General features: G+C 50.6%; 1 protein-coding gene across 4 annotated transcripts in view; it reads right to left on the reverse strand.

The window, feature by feature from the left end:
* osbpl8 (oxysterol binding protein-like 8) overlaps nucleotides 1-4,234 on the reverse strand; it is a 253,659-nt gene extending 249,425 nt beyond the window's left edge. For 3 of the 4 annotated variants that reach the window (XM_063058446.1, XM_063058442.1, XM_063058444.1), the window contains exon 1: nucleotides 4,063-4,234. The gene's annotated coding sequence lies outside the window, so the exon portion shown is untranslated. The remainder of the gene's footprint in view (nucleotides 1-4,062) is intronic. The other variant, XM_063058445.1, reaches the window with a different exon arrangement.
* Between the last annotated feature and the right edge of the window lie 16,419 nt (nucleotides 4,235-20,653).

Raw genomic sequence — 20,653 nt, forward strand, 5'->3', positions numbered from 1 at the left:
GGAGAGGGGGTAGAGGGGGGAGAGGAGGGGAAGGGGGAGAGGAGGGGAAGGGGGGAGAGGAGGGGAGAGGGGGTAGAGGGGGTAGGGGGGGGAGAGGAGGGGAGAGGGGGAGAGGGGGAGAGGGGAGAGGGGAGAGGGGGGAGAGGGGGAGAGGGGAGAGGGGGGAGAGGGGAGGGGGAGAGGGGGAGGGGAGGGGGGAGAGGGGAGGGGGAGAGGGGAGGGGGAGAGGGGAGAGAGGGGGAGGGGAGAGAGGGAGGGGAGGGGGGAGAGGGAGGGGAGGGGGGAGAGGAGGGGAGAGGGGGTAGAGGGGGGAGAGGGAGGGGGAGAGGGAGGGGGAGAGGGGGGAGAGGGAGGGGGGAGATGGGGGAGAGGGAGGGGGAGAGGGGGGAGGGGGGAGAGGGGGAGGGGAGAGAGGGGGAGGGGAGAGAGGGGGAGAGGGGGGAGGGGGAGAGGGGAGGCGGAGGGGGAGAGGGGAGAGGGGGGAGGGGGGAGGGGGGAGGGGAGAGGGGGGGAGAGGGGGGAGGGGAGAGGGGGAGGGGGGAGGGGAGAGGGGGAGGGGGGAGGGGAGAGGGGGGAGGGGAGAGGGGGAGGGGGGAGGGGGGAGGGGGGAGGGGAGAGGGGGGAGGGGAGAGGGGAGAGGGGAGAGGGGGGGAGAGGAGGGGGGAGAGGAGGGGGGAGAGGAGGGGGGGAGAGGAGGGGGGAGAGGAGGGAGGAGGGGAGGGGAGAGGGGAGGGGAGGGGAGAGGGGAGGGGAGGGGAGGGGGGGGAGGAGAGGAGGGGAGAGGGGGAGGAGAGGAGGGGAGGGGGAGAGGAGGGGAGGGGGGAGAGGAGGGGAGAGGGGGTAGAGGGGGGAGAGGAGGGGAGAAGGGGGGAGGAGAGGAGGGGAGGGGGGAGAGGAGGGGGAGAGGAGGGGGGAGAGGAGGGGGAGAGGAGGGGGGAGAGGAGGGGGAGAGGAGGGGGGAGAGGAGGGGGGAGAGGAGGGGGGAGAGGAGGAGGGGAGGGGAGAGGGGAGGGGAGGGGAGAGGAGGGGAGAGGAGGGGAGGGGAGAGGAGGGAGAGGAGGGGAGAGGGGGGAGGAGAGGAGGGGAGAGGGGGGAGGAGAGGAGAGGGAGGGGGAGGGGAGGGGGAGAGGAGGGGAGGGGGGAGAGGAGGGGAGGGGGGAGAGGAGGGGAGGGGGAGAGGGGGGAGAGGAGGGGAGAGGGGGTAGAGGGGGGAGAGGAGGGGAGAGGGGGTAGAGGGGAGAGGGGAGGGGGGGAGGGGGGAGAGGGGAGGGGGGAGGGGAGTGGGGAGAGGGAGGGGAGGGGGGAGAGGAGGGGAGAGGGGGTAGAGGGGGGAGAGGGAGGGGGAGAGGGGGGAGAGGGAGGGGGGAGATGGGGGAGAGGGAGGGGGAGAGGGGGGAGGGGAGAGAGGGGGAGGCGAGAGAGGGGGAGGGGAGAGAGGGGGAGAGGGGAGGCGGAGGGGGAGAGGGGAGAGGGGAGAAGGGAGAGGGTGGAGGGGAGAGGGGGAGGGGAGAGGGGGGAGGGGAGAGGGGGAGGGGGGAGGGGGGAGGGGAGAGGGGGAGGGGGGAGGGGAGAGGGGGAGGGGGGAGGGGAGAGGGGAGAGGGGGGAGGGGGGAGGGGGGAGGGGAGAGGGGGGAGGGGGGAGGGGAGAGGGGAGAGGGGAGAGGAGGGGGGAGAGGAGGGGGAGAGGAGGGGGGAGAGGAGGGGGGAGAGGAGGGAGGAGGGGAGGGGAGAGGGAAGGGGAGGGGGAAGAGGGGAGAGGAGGGGGAAGAGGGGAGGGGAGAGGAGGGGAGAGGAGGGGAGGGGAGAGGAGGGGAGGGGAGAGGAGGGAGAGGAGGGGAGGGGGAGGAGAGGAGGGGAGAGGGGGGAGGAGAGGAGGGGAGAGGGGGGAGGAGAGGAGGGGAGGGGGGAGAGGAGGGGGAGAGGAGGGGGGGAGAGGAGGGGGAGAGGAGGGGGAGAGGAGGGGGGAGAGGAGGGGGGAGAGGAGGAGGGGAGGGGAGAGGGGAGGGGAGGGGAGAGGAGGGGAGAGGAGGGGAGGGGAGAGGAGGGAGAGGAGGGGAGGGGAGAGGAGGGAGAGGAGGGGAGGGGGAGGAGAGGAGGGGAGAGGGGGAGGAGAGGAGGGGAGAGGGGGGAGGAGAGGAGGGGAGAGGGGGGAGGAGAGGAGGGGAGAGGGGGGAGGAGAGGAGGGGAGGGGGGAGAGGAGGGGAGGGGGGAGAGGAGGGGAGGGGGGAGAGGAGGGGAGGGGGAGAGGGGGGGAGGGGGAGAGGGGGGGAGAGGAGGGGAGAGGGGGTAGAGGGGGGGAGAGGAGGGGAGAGGGGGGGAGAGGGGGTAGAAGGGGGAGAGGGGGAGAGGGGAGGGGGAGGGGAGGGGGAGGGGGGAGGGGGGAGGGGGAGGGGAGGGGGTGGGGAGAGGGTGGGGAGGGGGAGGGGAGAGGGAGGGGAGGGGGAGAGGAGGAGGGAGGGGAGGGGGAGAGGAGGAGGGTGGGGAGGGGGAGGGAGGGAGGGGAGGGGGAGGGGGGGAGGGGAGGAGGGGAGGAGGAGGAGGGGAGGGGGAGGAGGGGAGGAGGGGAGGGGAGGATGGGAGGGGAGGAGGGGAGGGGGAGGAGGGGAAGGGGAGGAGGGGAAGGGGAGGAGGGGAAGGGAGGAGGGGAGGGGAGGAGGGGAAGGGGGAGGGGAGGAGGGGAAGGGAGGAGGAGGAGGGGAGGAGGGGAGGGGAGGGGGGAGGGGAGGGGGAGGGGAGGAGGGGAGGGGGAGGGGAGGAGGGGAGGGGGGAAGGGAGGAGGGGAGGGGGGAAGGGAGGAGGGGAGGGGGGAGGGGGGAGGGGAGGGGGGAAGGGAGGAGGGGAGTTGGGAGGGGGAGGGGAGGAGGGGAGGGGGAGGGGAGGAGAGGAGGGGGAGGAGGGAGAGAGGAGGGGAGGAGGGAGAGAGGAGGGGAGGAGGGAGAGAGGAGGGGGGGAGGAAGGGGAGGGGGAGGGGGAGGGGAGGGGAGGGGGAGGGGAGGGGGAGGGGGAGGGAAGGGAGGGGGAGGGGGAGGGGAGGGGACGGGAGGAAGAGCGGGGAGGAGGGGATGAGGAGAGGGAGGAGGGGATGGGGAGGGGAGGAGGGGATGGGGAGGGAGAGGAGGGGAGAGGAGAGGGGGAGGGGAGGGGGAGGAGAGGGGGAGGGGAGGGGGAGGAGAGGGGGAGGGGAGGGGAAGGAGAGGGGGAGGGGAGGGGGAGGGGAGGGGAGGGGGAGGGGAGGGGGAGGGGGGAGTGGGAGGGGGAGGGGAGGGGGAGGGGGGAGTGGGAGGGGGGGGGGGGAGGGGGAGGGGGAGGGGAGGGGGGAATGGGGGGAGCGGAGGGGAGGGGGGAATGGGTGGAGCGGAGGGGAGAGGGGAGGGGGAGAGGGGAGAGGGGAGGGGGAGAGGGGAGAGGGGAGGGGGAGAGGGGAGGGGGAAGGGGGAGATTGAAGGGGAGGGAGTGCGTGTGAGGTGGGGGTGGGTGTGCAGGGGGTTGGTTAAAAGGGGTGAGAGAGGGGTGTGTTGTTGAGAGGGGGGTTGAGGTGTGGTGGGGGGAGGGTGTGTTGAAGGGCAAAGGGGTGGAAGATGGGCAAGGGGGTGGGAGAATGGTGAGGGGTGTGGTGATGGGGTGGCGAGGTGGGATGTAGGTGGCAATGGGGGTGGTAAGGGTTTTGGGGTGTGATGGGAGGTTGTGATGAGAGGTGAGGGAGACGGAGGGGTGTAATGAGGGGGTAATGGGGGGTGAGGGAGACGGAGGTTGAATGAGGGAGGGGGCAGGTGAGGAGGAGGAGTGAAGGAGTGTGGAGAAGAAAGGGCTGGGGATCAGGGAGGGGGAGTGAGGGAGGGAATGATGGTTGAGATAGGGGGAACTCTCGGCCCAGGTTCAGAGATAGAGACCCCCTCCCACGGCCAGACCGTTAAACGGCCCAACTTGCAAGATCACCAATCGGGACCGGCGCGGAGGCCGCACGGGGCCCCATTCTGTAGCCAAAGGTGCACTAGGCCACCAGAAATAACGATTCCCGTTTCCCAGTGGAAAACCTGCCTCCCTCTGAACCCCGAAACTCACCTGCCGCCCTCACTCCGCCAGACCGCGATGCGCTCCATCGCTCGATATCTCGACGCGCCACTGCTCTCCCCAGCTCTTCTTGCCGGCATCGATTGAGCAGCCTGGACGGTCACTCATCAATTCCAACAGAGACCTCCCTCTCCTCCTCTTCCTCTTCTCGCAATCCTCCTCTCCCGTTCCTTCCCCTTCCTCTCCCCCTCTCCTACTCTCTCCCTCACCTCCCTCTCCCCTCCTACTCTCTCCCTCTCCTCTCTCCCCCTCACCTCCCTCTCCCTCTCCTCTCTCCCCCTCACCTCCCTCTCCCTTCCACTCTCCCCCACCCCTACTCTCTCCCTCTCCCCCCACTCTCTCCCTCACCCCACTCTCCCTCTCTCCCTCACTTCCCTGTCCCCTCCGCTCTCCTCCTTTCCTACACCTCCCCCTCTCCCCTCCCTCTTCCTCACCCCCTCACCTCTCCCACTCCCCCACCACATCCTCCTCCCCTCCCCATCCTCCTCCTCTCTCCCCCTCCACTCCCTCACCCTTTCCACCTACCCTCCTCCCCTCTCCTACTCTCTCCCTCAACACCCCTCACCCCTCCTCTCCCTCACCCCTCCCACTCCTCCCCCTCACCCTTCCCCTTCCTCTTCTGTTCACCAATCCCCCTCCCTCTCCCCACCCTTCCTCTCCCCTCACCCTTCCCCTTCCCTCCTTCTCCTCTCCCATTCCCCTCACCCCACCCTTTCCCTCACCCCTCACTTCCCCTTCCCCTCACCTCACCCTCCCTCCTCACCCTCCCTCTCCCCTCACCCTCCCTCTCCCCTCACCCTCCCTCCTCACCCTCCCTCTCCCCTCACCTCACCTCCCCCTACCCCTCCCCACACCTCTCCTTCCACCCTCCTCCCACCTCTCCTTCCACCCTCCTCCCCTCTCCTTTCACCTCCTCGACCCCTCTCCCCTCCCCCTGCCTCCTCTCCCCACACCCTCCCCTCTCCTACTCTCTCCCTCCTCTCCCTCTCTCTCACCCCTCCCCTTCCCTCTCCTCCCCCTCCCCTTCCCTCTCCTCTTCTGTTCACCCATCCTCCCCTTCCACTCCCCACCCTTCCTCTCCCCTCACCCTTCCCCTCACCTCACCTCACCTCACCTGTCCCCTCACCTCACCCTTTCCCTCACCCCTCACCTCCCCTTCCCCTCACCTCCCCTTCCCCTCACCTCACCCTCCCTCTCCCCTCACCCTCCCCTTCCTCTCCCCTCACCCTTCCTCTCCCCTCACCCTTCCTCTCCCCTCACCCTTCCCCTCCCCTCACCCTTCCCCTCCCCTCACCTCACCCTTCCCCTCACCTGTCCCCTCACCTCACCCTTCCCCTTCCCCTCCTTCTCCTCTCCCCTTCCCCCACCTCACCCTTTCCTTCACCCCTCACCTCCCCTTCCCCTCACCTCCCCTTCCCTCTCCCCTCACCTCCCCTTCCCTCTCCCCTCACCTCCCCTTCCCTCTCCCCTCACCTCCCCTTCCCTCTCCCCTCACCTCACCCTTCCCCTCCTTCTCCTCTCCCCCTCCTCTCCCCTTCCCCTCACCTCACCCTTTCCTTCACCCCTCACCTCCCCTTCCCTCTCCCCTCACCCTCCCTCTCCCCTCACCTCACCCTCCCCCTTCCTTTCACCTCCCCTACCCCTCCCCACACCTCCCCTTCCACCCTCCTCCCCTCTCCTTCCACCTCCTCGACCCCTCTCCCTTCCCCCTCCCCTGCCTCCTCTTCCCACCCCCTCCCCTCTCCTACTCTCTCCCTCAACTCCCCTCACCCCTCCTCTCCCTCTCCCTCACCCCTCCCACTCCTCCCCCTCACCCTTCCCTCTCCCCTCCCCCTCACCTCCCCCTCCCCTCCCCTCTCACCTCACCCCACCCCTCCCCCTCCCCCTCCCCTCTTTCCTTTCCCTATTCCCTCCCCCTTTCCCTTCCCACCCCATGCCTAAAGACAGATTCTATCGGTGCCTGTGTAAAGCCCTGGTTACGACTTCTACTGCTGTGCTATGAGTTATTTTTATTTTGGTAGTTTTTTGCACAAACAGAAAACTTTTTCTGTCAGTAAGAGTGTTTCAGCTTTGGCTGAAGAGAAAGAGTTATTTTGTCCAACTTCGGAATGTTACGTCAGCCAATTGGATTTGACTTGGTGCGCGTTGTAACTTTCTGCCCAGTGGGATGTGATGGAAGATTCGAGAGAGCTGGACTGGATCAAAGGAGGAAGTGCCAGTGTTCCTGTGTTAGGCAGTTTGTTTGAAATGGTCAAACTGTGGCTGGTGTCTTTAATGCAGAACATGGGTTCAGTGCGTGAGTTATCAAAGCAAAGCATCCCAACTGCTTCAGAAATAAGCTCCATTGTTTATGTGCACGTTTGAAGTGGTTCACTGTAATGGACCCTTTTATTTTTCTTTTTCATTTTCTATTAAATGTTAAAATATTGGTAAATATATTTCCTTTGTAATTTTATGCCAGTGTACGATCTGTTATTTTTCTGGCGAATGGTAACTTTGCATGGAGCAGTATTTACACAATTTTCACCACAATCAATGTTCCTTAATCGGAACATTCCAACTTTCCTGTTTGTTTGAACCCAGATCATACCGACCCTAGACGTGTATTGCTGACTTTCTCACCACTGAGACACGTGTCTGTTAGCAAAGCCAGCTAACGAGGCCTGGTGAGAGGGTTAGGCCGGTTTTCCTTATTTCTGGTTCATTTTCGAAATAACAAGCAATAAGCATCTTGCTGCTTCTGAAATAAAGGTTAATTGGAGGTTACAGCTCCTGAGCAACTACTCTCTGTGTGGTTTTATGTACAATTCAAATGATGCATAAATGTGGAGAGAGATGTGGGACCTGAAGGTGAAGACAGATCTGCATGTCAATCTTTGTACCTGAAAAAGACTCATTGCTATTCTGGTCATGATGAGAAACCTCAAGACTCAGTGCCTTACTGAGGAAGTTAGGTATCACCATAAGAAAAATAGATACTGATGGCAGAGGGGAGAAGGGAGAATATCCCAGATGGATGGGGTCTTTTATTATGCTGGCTGCTTCACTGATTCGGTGAGAAGTCTAGACAGAGTCCATAGAGTGGAGGCTGGTTTCTGTTACATGCTTAACGGTGTTCACAATTCTACAGTCTCTTGCAGTCCGTAAGGCATAGGAGGAGAATTAGGCCATTCAACCCATTGAGTCTGCTGTGCCATTTCATCACGGCTGATCCCAGATCCCACTCAACCCCATACCCAATTGGTAAAGGTGCTGAGGAAGAGGATTTCTTGGAAAGTATGCGGGATGGTTTTTTGAATCAACATGTCAAGGAACCAACTAGAGAGCAGGCTATTCTGGACTGGGTTTTGAGCAATGAGGAAGGGTTAATTAGCAATCTTGTCGTGAGAGGCCCCTTGGGTAAGAGTGACCATAATATGTGGAATTCTTCATTAAGATGGAGGGTGACATAGTTAATTCAGAAACAAAGGTTCTGAACTTAAAGAGGGGTAACTTTGAAGGTATGAGACGTGAATTAGCTAAGATAGACTGGCAAATGACACTTAAAGGATTGACGGTGGATATGCAATGGCAAGCATTTAAAGATTGCATGGATGAACTACAACAATTGTTCATCCCAGTTTGGCAAAAGAATAAATCAAGGAAGGTAGTGCACCCGTGGCTGACGAGAAATTAGGGATAGTATCAATTCCAAAGAAGAAGCATACAAATTAGCCGGAAAAGGTGGCTCACCCGAGGACTGGGAGAAATTCAGAGTTCAGCAGAGGAGGACAAAGGGCTTAATTAGGAAGGGGAAAAAAGATTATGAGAGAAAACTGGCAGGGAACATAAAAACTGACTGTAAAAGCTTTTATAGATATGTAAAAAGGAAAAGACTGTTAAAGACAAGTGTAGGTCCCCTACAGACAGAAACAGGTGAATTGATTATGGGGAGCAAGGAAATGGCAGACCAATTGAATAATTACTTTGGTTCTGTCTTCACTAAGGAGGACATAAATAATCTTCCAGAAATAGTAGGGGACAGAGGGTCCAGTGAGATGGAGGAACTGAGCGAAATACATGTTAGTAGGGAAGTGGTGTTAGGTAAATTGAAGGGATTTAAGGCAGATAAATCCCCAGGGCCAGATGGTCTGCATCCCAGAGTGCTTAAGGAAGTAGCCCAAGAAATAGTGGATGCATTAGTGATAATTTTTCAAAACTCATTAGATTCTGGACTAGTTCCCGAGGATTGGAGGGTGGCTAATGTAACCCCACTTTTTAAAAAAGGAGGGAGAGAGAAACCGGGGAATTATAGACCGGTTAGCCTAACGTCGGTGGTGGGGAAACTGCTGGAGTCAGTTATCAAAGATGTGATAACAGCACATTTGGAAAGCGGTGAAATCATCGGACAAAGTCAGCATGGATTTGTGAAAGGAAAATCGTGTCTGACGAATCTCATAGAATTTTTTGAGGATGTAACTAGTAGAGTGGATAGGGGAGAACCAGTGGATGTGGTATATTTGGATTTTCAAAAGGCTTTTGACAAGGTCCCACACAGGAGATTAGTGTGCAAACTTAAAGCACACGGTATTGGGGATAAGGTATTGATGTGGATAGAGAATTGGTTAGCAGACAGGAAGCAAAGAGTGGGAATAAACGGGACCTTTTCAGAATGGCAGGCGGTGACTAGTGCAGTTGTACAAGGCCTTGGTGAGACCACACCTGGAGTGTTGTGTGCAGTTTTGGTCCCCTAATCTGAGGAAAGACATCCTTGCCATAGAGGGAGTACAAAGAAGGTTCACCAGATTGATTCCTGGGATGGCAGGACTTTCATATGAAGAAAGACTGGATGAACTGGGCTTGTACTCGTTGGAATTTAGAAGATTGAGGGGGGAATCTGATTGAAACGTATAAAATCCAAAAGCGATTGGACAGGCTGGATGCAGGAAGATTGTTCCCGATGTTGGGGAAGTCCAGAACGAGGGGTCACAGTTTGAGGATAAAGGGGAAGCCTTTTAGGACCGAGATTAGGAAAAACTTCTTCACACAGAGAGTGGTGAATCTGTGGAATTCTCTGCCACAGGAAACAGTTGAGGCCAGTTCATTGGCTATATTTAAGAGGGAGTTAGATATGGCCTTTGTGGCTACGGGGATCAGGGGGTATGGAGGGAAGGCTGGGGCAGGGTTCTGAGTTGGATTATCAGCCATGATCATAATAAATGGCGGTGCAGGCTCGAAGGGCCGAATGGCCTACTCCTGCACCTATTTTCTATGTTTCTATGTTTCTATACACGTGTCCTCTCACCATACCCCTTCATGGCCCGACCAATCAGGAATCTATCAACTTCTGCTTGGGTTTCAGCCTACTTGGGGAAAGGCTACCTTAGATTGGTTGTTGTGTAATAACCCAGATTTTATTAGTCGGCTTAGTGTAAAGGAACCCTTAAGAGGCAGTGATCATATTATGATTGAATTCATACTGCAGCTTGGGAGGGAGAAGCACAAGTCACATATATCACGTTGACTCTTACAGGCTGCCCGCAGCACACCTTGTGTGTGCTAGGTATTAGCATCAACAACGTGTTTCATTGTATATTTTGATGTACACGTGATCAATACATCTGTATCTGAACCCTGGTTAGGCACCTGCTGGAAAGACCCACATTAGCCTCACCAGTCACCTGGAAACTCACAAAAGCAGAGTGATCGCCAGGCATCCTCAACCCTGAAATGTGACATATGCTTTTAAATTTCAGTCTGCAGTCCAGGAAAAAAATAGCTAAATAACTTTCTTGCTCCTTTTCAAATACAGTGTGATCTCTAAGGTTAGCGGAAGGTGACAGCATTCTGAACCAAGTACTTTCTGTTCTTTTTCCTACACAGTACAGATTATGTTCATTCTTTTTTTAAAAGAGTAACACTATATACATGGGGAGGGTGTGGGGCCTGTATGCCAGTCCTCTGTAATTTCCCTGAAGAAGTGCCAAAGAATCATTGCAATACTGGTCATGAGTGAACTTGGCCTTTTCCCCTTGGAGTAACGGAGGATGAGAGATGACCTGATAGAGGTGTATAAGATGATGAGGGGCATTGATCGTGTGGCTAGCCAGAGGCTTTTTCCCAGGGCTGAAATGGCTAACACGAGGGGGCCATAGTTTTAAGGTGCTTGGAAATAGGTACCTAAGTGATGTCATGGGGTAACTTTTTTTCTCAGAGTGGTGGGTGCATGGAATGCACCACCAATGGCGATGGTAGAGGTAGGTACAACAGGGTCTTTTAAGAGCCTCTTAGATTAGTACATGGAGCATAGAAAAATAGAGGGCTATGCGCTAGGGAAATTCTAGGCAGTTTCTAGAGTCGGCACAACATTGTGGGCCAAAGGGCCTGTAATGTGCTGTAGGGTTCTATGTTCTATGGCTCAGTGCCTTATTGGGGTAGTTAGATAGCACCTTAAGAACAGTAGATACTGGGTGGAAACTTTAATTATGCAAGCTGCTTTATTTCAACTGTAATTACCAGTTCAAGATGGGGAAACAGACTGGCAGATATGGTTCAGTGTCAAGCCTGACACAAAATCCAGCAAAAATCCAGAACGCGCCTCACTTAAAGTAAACTTGAAGTTAGACCTGCAATTTGGACTCCCATGTCTTCCTTTGAATTAGTCTAATGTCTTTGAAGTCACAAAATTTAACACTGGTGCCGAGGTATTTTTAAAACGAATTCGAGATGACTACTGACCTGTTCAAACACAGCAAATCATTCAATCTAAAACAAAATGCAGCGAGAAACAGTGAGTAAAATACACATCCCAGCAGGTGGAGATGATTGAAAAGACAGAAAACAGACAAATTCACTGGTTCATAAAGAGTAAGGAAAGATTCATGGGGTCATAAGGAATGAGGACCTTAATAATCATTTAAAAAAAATCAGAAATGGCTGGCTACATCAGAAAGATTGATGAGTTTGATTACAGAAGAGGTAATTGGCCCATGTTCACTGAACTATTGGAACAGTATTTTGAAGCTAATGAAATAACCACTGAGAAGCGAGTGCTAATTTTGTTAACTACATTGTGTTTAAAGGCAAACAGTTTGCTTCGAAGTTTTACTGCTCCAACTAAACCATCAGAAAACTATTATTGTAAAAGTAATGCAGGAACATTTGGAACTAAAGCCATTGTTGATTATAGGACAGTTTGAGTTTCATAACTGGAATTGAAAGGGAGGGGTGTCCATTTCATCGTGAGTGGCTGAATTGAAGAGATTGTCTGAGCATCGACATTTCGATAATGGGCCTAATGATCCACGAAGAAATTGTTTAGTTTGTGGAATCTTAAAGCATTCAAAAATGGCTCCTAACTGAAGCAGAACTTACATTTAAAAGAGCAGTCGAAATCGCTGTTTCAATGGAAACAGCAGGCATATGCAACTGAGTTGCAGTCTGGAATGAAAGTGAACATGAATAAAATTGCATCATCTAAACAGAAACCAGCCTTGCCAAAGAAATTGTGTTACTGTTGTGATATCCCTGATTTTTTTAAATGATTATCATCACCCAGTACTCAATATGTATTTTACTTGTTCCTCACTTTTTTTTTAATTCAAACATACACCAAAGAAATGCAGATTTAAAGGTGAAAATTGCAGAAAATGCAACAATGCAGGTCAAACACAAAGAATATGTTGGGAAGACAAAATAAACAGAGGGAAGATAAAATGCTAAATGTTAAGTTGCAATTTTAAAAGGAGCACACTAATCTGCATGTGGTTGAAGAAAAACACGGGATTGTGTAGCCTTGAGATTTACAGTGTGAAAATTAGTAATAGACAAGCAATATAGTTTATGCCAGAAGTGAACGGCAAATTAATTAAAATAGAATAAGACACTGGTTCAACCGTTATAGTCATTCCACAAAATGAGTTTGAATGGCATTCCAAAGATACTGAACTGAAGCCTGCAGATATCCAACTAAGAACTTATACTGGAGAAAAGATAACTCCTGTGGGAATAACATCCATAACTGTGAAATACAATAACCCACAAGCCACATTGAGCTTGTATGTGGTAAAACCAGGAGAACCAGCATTGTGGGGGCATTACTGGCTGAGAAAACTACAACTTGATTGGAGATCCATGCAAGTCACATCCCCTGCAACGAAGCCATCAAAGTGAATTAAGAAAGATACTGGATGATGCCACTACTGTCTCCATGATGAACACCATAAAAGATTGCCCGTCAGAGGGCAAACACGTGTTGATGCCAACCTCTGTGCCTCTGGTTGGAAAGCAAATTGGCCCAAGGAAGGACCATGCTGCTCAGAAGAAGTGTGAAAGTGAAGAAAGGAATGGCCCAACTACAACAGTTTTGTAGGCAACATATCTGAGAAAGTTTCTGATATGTTAATGAGGCAGTTATTTGTGAAATGTAGAGTTCAAGAGCTTCACAAAGGTTGCAAGCATGTGGCTTTTGTGAATACAAAGAACCGGAATTTACTCTAGTGCATTAAGGTTATTGCATGAACTTCAAGTGTGAGACAAAAAGCAGCTTGTAAAAGTAGATGCAAAGACCAAAGCCAAGCTGGATGAATGGAAGGCCAAAAAGAAAAGAGTCAATGGTGATACAAAAACAGGATCATCAAATGAAGTTGTGGATGTGGAAACTGAGAGGCGAGATCAGATCGTAAAGGGAGCACAAGAAGTATTAATCAGTGAATACTCCAGTGAACTGAATGCATCTTCCCAAAATCAAAACGCACAAACTAGAAGAAAGGAAGGGGAAGAAAGTTGTCCGTAGCTGTCAGAACCATTTCGTGCAGTCTCTAGATTCAACTCTTACAACCATGATTGAGGAGGCCCCAGAACCTGAGATTGTTTTCGCAGCCACAAGTCTCACCTGCCAAGCAGAATGATCCTCCTTGTCAGGAAAGATGTCATCTCAGTAGAGAAAGAAATCCTCCATGGTGATTAATTTTTGAGAACTGAATGGGACACTTTATCACTTACTATGCTGTGGATATTGTAGTTACATTATATAGTATACTGTGTATATAGTCAAGATAGTATAAATGATACATGTGTGCCTCACCTAAAGTAAACTTAAAGTTAGACCTGTATTTCGGACTCCTGTGTATTCCTTTGAATTAGTTTAATGTTTTGAAATTACAAAACAGAACAACAGTAACCACACTGGGTCATTGTGCCAGTGCTATAAGGAAACAAGGGACAGTGTCAGGGAAAACAATTGTAACACAAAGGCCAAATGCTGTGATATCATCATAAACAGAAGGGATTCTGCAGATGCTGGAAATCCAGAGTAACACACACAAAATGCTGCAGGAACTCAGCAGGTCAGTCAGCATCTATGGAGAGGAGTAAAGGTTGATGTTTCAGTCTGAGACCTGTAAATCAGGACTTCGTCCTCCTCCCCACTTCATCCTCCCCCCACAAGCCTCCTGCTTTCCCCTTCCCTCCTCTCTTATCGGATTCCTTCTTCAGCCCTTTACCTTTTCCATCCATTCTCTCCCACCTTCTCACGCTCCCCTACCCACCCCCTTCCCCCCTCATCTGGTCCCACCTATCACCTGCCATCTTGTACTTCACACCCTCCCACCTTCTTCCCCCTTCCTTTCCAGTCCTGATGAAGGGTCATGGCCTGAAACCTCCACTGTTTATTTCCCTCCACAGACTCTGCCTGGCCTGCTGCTTTCCCCCAGCATTTTGTATGTGTGGCTGGTCTTCCAACTAGAACCTGTTAGGGTGGTAATTTACTTTCCCTATGGGACAGACAGTCAGTGAACTAAAAGCTACTTCTGTGCCAAAACTTTTAAGATTTTGCTTTTCATCCACCCTGTTTCATTGCCTGTGACTTGAGTAAGCTGATCTTAAGGCCAGTCACAAACTCTGTGCCCATTTCCCATGTCCATGTCCAAACATTACAACATTTGTTCCATAAACAAATAGACCAAAATACCATAGGCCACTTGTATTATAAAAACAGACTTTTGATGTTGTTATAAGGAGAGCGACAGATTCAAGGTGATCTCAGAAATGTACATGACCCACAGGATAAATTGGATCCTTGACAAATCTTTGCATTGTTGCGACCTTAAAAAATAATATTATTGTTTATTCTGGCTTGTCACGCTTTCACCTCTAAAGCAGAAGGTTGTGCATTTGAAGGATTCTGAGCACAAAACCTAGACAGCAAGACAAGAAGAAATCGCAGGTTTGTCAATGGAGCCCAGTGCTACACACAGACCTGCCACTGTCTACATTTCCCACTGCCTCAGGGAAGCAGCCAGCATATTCGAGGACCCCTCCCATCCCAGTCATTGTCTTTTCTTCTCCCTCCCTATGATACCCAAAGCCTGAGAACACAAATCCCCTGACTCAAGCACAATTTCTATGCCACTGTAATCAGATTCTTGAACAGACCTTTTACATACAAAAAAATGAACTCTTGATCTCCTGATCGACTTCTTCATGGCCCATTCACTTTATCTGTCTGCCTGAGCTGCACTTTCCCTGTAACTGCAAAACTATGTTCTGCATTCTGTTTTGTTTTCTTTTTACAGCCCCAACGTAATTCTGTATGGCGTGATCTGTATTGATGGCACACATAGGTTTTCATTGTATCTCAGTTTATATTGTCTAAGTAAGCTATTATCAAAACTGATTTCTGTATTTTGTTTCTGATTTCCTGCAGAGAGTTTTTTTTTTCATTTTCATTTTCCCTTATAATTTGATATTTCTATTTTTCAAATAACTTTAGAGTCATAAAGTTAGACAAAAACAAGCACTTCAAACCAGTTCATCTATGCTAAACATATTGTCTATCAACTATCATTTTTTAATATGGTTCCTCGTAATAGTTATACCCGGGCATGGTAATGGGGATAAGCTCCCACTACCTAATAAATGCTCCCAATGGCGTGCATCTCAAATAGCTTCTGACAACCAGGTCCAGCTCCTGGCCTTCATGTGTGGCTTAGAGACTAAGCCCATTAGAACTGTTTCTACTGACAGGAGAAGGGGCAAAGGCAGGTTACTGGTGCCTTAAAACCAGTTGCTTTGGCCAGATGGAGCTTGTCAGCCACGGTTAGAAGTTAATTTAGGAGAAGGAAAATCGTAATCTCAAACCTCCACTGCCTTGGGGCTATACTCACTCATGGGGAAAGCTTCAGGAGTAAACCTAGAGGAAAAATCTAGGGCTGGAGTCTCTAAGGCGGTCCTACGTTGGATTCAGTGCCGTCTGGCAACTCCTGCAACACCACAGGTGTCAAACTGTATCAGTCTCTGCCATTCCTTTGGATTCATCAGCTGCACGGAGAGGGAGAGCCTGCTGCTCTCCATATCATACTGCCCTGGCTTGCATTATCATGTAGTCAACAAAGAGGCAATACCCATAGTCGACACCAACCAATGTGTGGCCTCATATAATGTTTTATAGATGCGCCAGAGAAAGCATCACAGCTTGGTACAGTAACTGCTCAGCCCCAGGCCACATGAATCTGCTGAGAGATGTGGATGCAGCTCTGCACATCGCAGAAACCTTTGTCCCCTCCATGGATGCTGTCTATACCTCTCACTGCTTCAGTAATGCAGTCAACATAATTGAAGACTCCAGCCACCCTACACATTCTCTCTTCTTCCCACTCCCATCAGGCAGAAGATACAAAAGCCTGAAAGCACAAACCACCGTTAAAATCTTTTGTTTGTATGCCATCCAGACCAGATCCTTCCATACATGAAATTATTGAGACAGTGAAAAGGAAAACAGCGTGGAGAATGAAATGTCACGCACACAGGTAAGCAAATAAAGTGCAAGGGCCGCAATGAAGTAGATCTAGAATTCATCTTCCAACATATGAGAGGTCCGTTCAGGAACCTGACAACAGTGGGATAGAAATTGTCCTTGAGCCTGGTGGAATGTGCTCCCAGGGTTTTGCATCTTCAGCCCAAAGGGAGAGGGCAGAAGAGGGAATGTCCGGGGTGGGTGGGGTCCTTGATTCTGGTGGCTGCGTTACCAAGTCAATGGGGAGTGAAGACAGAGTGAAAGGAGGGGAGGCTGGTTTTACAATGAACTTCTCAGTGAATCACTAAATTTATAGGAGGTACAGGAGCTGAGATTCTGGAGGAAACTAAATCCTTGGTGAGAGAAATCAGAAGCTGGTTTGCTTTCACTGAGATATATAATACATGACCTAGATCAATATGTTGATGTCATGTAGAGGCTTGCATGCTTCAATGATTCCATCAGGTGATGCAAACTCAGGGCCAGGCGAAGATTGATCCAACAGCAGTTCCCAAACAGACAGACTCACCCTGCCCCTCCCGGGCCACACTTCATCATGAATCATTGCCATATGAACCAACAACTGATTTTATATATCATGAAATTTGTTGTTTTGTGGTATCAGTACCGTGCAATACTTAATAAAGCTCAAAGTAACTTTATGATCAAAGTACATATATTTCACCATTTACAGGCCTGAGATTCATTTTCTTACAGGCAATCAAATTAATACAAGAAACACAATAGAATCAGTGAAAGGCCACACCAAGTAGGACAGACAACAGCCAACGTGTAAAAAAAACAACAAACTATGCAAATACAAAAAGAAAGAAAAAATAAGAAATAACAATAATAAATAAATAAGCAATAAATATCGAGAACATGAGATGAAGAGTCCTTGAAAGTGAGTCCATGGATTGTGGAGATCAGTTCAGTGACGGGGCAAGTGAAGTACAGTGAAGTTGGGTTGAGTAGTGGCTAATCAGATATCAAAAGTGTGAGAAGATGGAGTTCACTTACTTTTGCTGATTGAGTACATAAGGCATTGACTCAAGGCAGTTTGGTGTTTTTGAGCAACGCCCAATTGGCAGTTGGGATTGATTTGCAAGAACAAATTAAAATAAGGCAGGGGCAAGCAGAGCAGCCATTGTTGGAGTGGACAGTGTTAGAGTGAGGATTTTGAGGCTTCAGCTGGAGAGACAAAAAGATTTTTTATCCCAGAGTTTATTTATTTTTCCTCCTTCATATTTGCTCAGTTAGAACAATAAGGATGCCAGGCAGGGTAGTGGAATGCTCCTCTTGTGGGAAGACAGGAATCTGATGATTACACCTTCGAGAAGTGCGTTCAGCTGCAGCTTCTGAGACTCCACGTTACGGAGCTGGAGCTGGAACTGGATGAACTCCAGATGATTTGGAGGGGGTGATGGATAGGGCATATAGAGAGGTAGTTACACCCAAGGAACAGGATACAGGTGCAACCGCCAGGTTCGGTGGGCTGCATAAATCTAGGGGAAGATGGTCATCTCCCCTGCCAAACTGATGAAATCTCATTTGTACGGATGCTGCGTGATGTGTTTCCCTGTAACAACTCAGTACCATGAAAAATCAGATGGTACATTATATGCAACTAAACAATTGAGCTTTATAATTCTTAATTTGACTATAGAGTTAGTACAGAAAACAAAAAGGGCCCATTTTACTGAAACAGTCTATTGTGCACGTTGGAGCTCACAGTTTTTCGTCCTTGAATTCCCCACTGATTTTCTCCGAGCGTCGTCGACTCCCAGACCCTCACTCCAAGTCCACTCCACCCTGCGGTCTACCAGACTCTACCAGATCACTCCTCTCACTTCTTCTTTCTTCGTCTCTTGCCAACAAAAGACCGCGACTACCTTCTCTCGGACACACAAGAAAGAAACAACATGTCTCTCACTGGAAGGCGTAAATTCCAAAGACCCCGTTATCTCTAGTCATAACCCAAACACTGCCACTACAGAGAAACCATAACATTAGCAGTGAAACCTTACAGAGTGTTACATAGGACACTTGGTGACAGTCAGTAAGGGGAAAGGGGATATACAGCTTGTGCAGTGTACCCCTGCGGTCGTCTTCCTCCACAATTCTTTAGATACTGTTGGGGAGGGATGACCTAGCAGAGGAAAGTCACTGAGGTCAAGTCTCTGGCACTAGTTTGTCTCTGTAACTCAGAAGGCAAGGTGAGAGAAAAGGCAAACTGTAGTGATTGGGGATTCATTAGTTAGGGGAACAGAAAGGAGGTTCTGTGGATAAGAACAAGATTCCTGGGTGGTATGCTGTCTCCGGGTGCCAGGATCTGGGACAGCTCAAGTCAGGTCCTCAGCATCCTTAAGTGGGAGGTTGAACAGCTAGAGGTCATGGTTCATGTACAGTAGGTACCAATGACATAGGTAGGAAGAGTGACGAGGATCTTCAAAGTGAATTCAGGGAGTTAGGTGCTAAGTTAAAGGGCAGGACCTCCTGGGTTGTGATCTCAGGATTGCTACCTGTACCACATGCTACTGACGCCAGAAATAGGAAGATTATATAGTTGAGCACATGGCTAAGGTGTTGGAGTAGGAGGGAGGGCATCAGAATTTTGGTTCACTGGGCTCTCTTCCAGGGAAGGTGGGACCTGTACAGAAGGGACGGTTGGCACCTGAACTGGAGAGGAGACTAATGTCAGAGCAGGAAGGTTTGCTAGTGCCGCAGGTTGTGGGGGGGGGGGGGGCGGGTATAGTTTAAATTAAAGTTGCAGGGCGGTGCAAGCCAGAGAGCCAGAACAAAGAGTAGCAAGGTCATGGAGACAGATGTTAAGACACAGACAAAGTCAGGAATCAAAAGGAAGAGCATGGTGCGACTAATGTTCTGAAATGCATATATCTGAATGCAAGAAATATTGTAGGAAAGGCTGATGAGCTCAGGACATGGATCAACACATGGAATTACAATATTATAGCCATTAGTGAGACTTGGTTGCAGGAGGGGCAGCTCAACATTCTGGGGTTCCTTTGTTCTAGAAGTGACAGGGCTGGAGGAATTAAAGGAGGAGGGGTGGCATTAGTAGTCAGGGAAATGTCATGGCAGTGCTCAGTCAGAACAGACTGAAACATTGTCTAGAGAGGCGTTATAAATAGAACTAAGGTATAAGAAAGGTACGAACACGTTAATGGAGCTATATTATAGACCACCCAACAGTCCGAGGGACTCAGAGGAACGAGTTTGTAGAGAGATAACAGGCTGTTGCAAGAAACATAAAGCTGTCACAGTAGGTGATTTTAAATTTCCACATATTGACAGGGATCCCATATTGTAAAAGGATCAGATAGAATAGAGTTTATCAAATTAATTCAGAAAAGTTTTCTTCATCAGTACGTAGAAGTCCCAATAAGAGAATGTGCGATACTTGATCTCATTTTAGGGAATGAGATAGGGCAGGTGACAGAAGTTTGTGTTGGGAAACACTTTGCATTCAGTGCTCATAATGCTGTTGGTTTCAAAGTAAATATGCAAAAAGCTAAGTCTGGTCTGCGGGTTGAAATTCTATATTGGAGAAAGGCCAATTTCGATGCTATCAGAAAAGATCTGTCAAGTGTGGATTGAGACAGGCTGTTTTCTGGCAAAGGTGTACTTGGTAAGAGTACACCTTCAAAGGTAAAATTTTGAGAGTACAAAGCTTGTATGTGCCTGTCAGAATAAAAGTTAAAGGTAACAGTTTGGGGAACCTTGATTTTCTAGAGATATTGAGAAAAAAAGAGTGGCATAGCAGGTCTAGGCAGGTAAGAGCAAATGAGGTAATTATGGAGTACAAGAAATGCAAGGGAATACTTAAGAAAGAAATCAGTAAAAAAAAAAGAAGGCATGAAATTGCCCTAGCAGACAAGGTGCTAGGATTGCAAGGGACAAAATTAGTGCTCAGGAAGATCAGAATGGTAATCCATGCATGGAGCCAAAAAACATGGCGGAAATCTTAACTGGATCTTTTGCATTATATTTACTCAACAGATGGAGACAGAGTCTATAGAAGTGAGGCAAAGCAGCAGTAAGGTCATAGACCTATACAGATTACAGAGGAGGATGTGTTGCTATCTTGAGGCAGATTAGGGCAGATAAGTTCCCAGGGCCTGACAAGACGTTCCCTTGGTCCCAATGGGAGGCAAGTGCAGAAATTGCTAGGGCTCTGGCAGAGATATTTAAAACATCCTTAGCGACAGGAGAGGCACCAGTGGGTTGGAGGGTAGCTCATGTTGTTCTGCTGCTTAAGAAAGGCTCTAAAAATAAACCAGGAAATTATAGGCTGGTGAGTCTGACATCAGTAATAGGAGAGTTATTGGAAGGTATTCTAAGGGACCGAATATATGAGTATTTGGATAGACATGGACTGATTAGGGATAGTCAGCATGGCTTTGTGTATGGTAGGTCATGTATAACCAAATAGAGTTTTTCAAGGAATTTACCAGGAAAGTGGATGAAGGCAAGGCAGTGGATGTTGTTTACATGGACCTTAGCAAGGCTGACAAGATCTCACATGGGAGGTTGGTCAAGAAGGTTCAGCTGCTCAGCATTCAAGTTGAGGTAGTAAATTGGTTAGATATTGGCTTTGTGAAAGAAGCCAGAGAGTGGTATTAGATGGTTGCCTCTCTGACTGGAGGCCTGTGACCAGTGGAGTGCCACAGGGGTTCGTGCTGGGTCCTTCGTTGTTTGTCATCTATATCAATGATCTGGATGATAATGTGGTTAACTGGATCAGCAAATTTGCAGATAACACTAAGACTGGGATGTAGCGTACAGTGA

The sequence above is a fragment of the Mobula hypostoma genome, chromosome 9 (genome assembly GCF_963921235.1).
Source record: "Mobula hypostoma chromosome 9, sMobHyp1.1, whole genome shotgun sequence".
Lineage (NCBI taxonomy): Eukaryota > Metazoa > Chordata > Chondrichthyes > Myliobatiformes > Myliobatidae > Mobula > Mobula hypostoma.